General features: G+C 37.7%; 1 protein-coding gene across 2 annotated transcripts in view; it reads right to left on the reverse strand.

Annotated features, from left to right (window-relative positions):
• Positions 1–461, reverse strand: part of MYOF (myoferlin) — a 159,518-nt gene that overhangs the window by 47,582 nt on the left and 111,475 nt on the right. The gene's annotated exons all lie outside the window — the stretch shown is intronic.

The following is a 461-nucleotide window of genomic DNA, read 5'->3' on the forward strand; positions in this document are numbered from 1 at the left end:
TAATTCTTCTTTAAATGTTTGGTAGAATTCCCCTGGGAAGCCATCTCGCCCTGGGCTTTTGTTTGTTTGGAGATTTTTGATGACTGTTTCAATCTCCTTACTGGTTATGGGTCTGTTCAGGTTTTCTATTTCTTCCTGGTTCAGTTGTGATAGTTTATATGCCTCTAGGAATGCATTCATTTCTTCCAGATTGTCAAATTCGTTTGTGTAGAGTTGCTCATAGTATGTTCTTATAATTGTTTGTATTTCTTTGGTGTTAGTTGTGATCTCTCCTCTTTCATTCTTATTGAAAACAGAACTACCCTATGACCCAGCAATTGCACTACTGGGTATTTACCTTAAAGATACAAACGTAGTGATCTGAAGAGGCACGTGCAGCCGAATGTTTATAGCAGCAATGTCCACAATAGCCAAACTATGGAAAGAACCTAAATGTCCATCAACAGATGAATGGATAAAGA

Source organism: Mustela nigripes, chromosome 4, assembly GCF_022355385.1.
Source record: "Mustela nigripes isolate SB6536 chromosome 4, MUSNIG.SB6536, whole genome shotgun sequence".
Lineage (NCBI taxonomy): Eukaryota > Metazoa > Chordata > Mammalia > Carnivora > Mustelidae > Mustela > Mustela nigripes.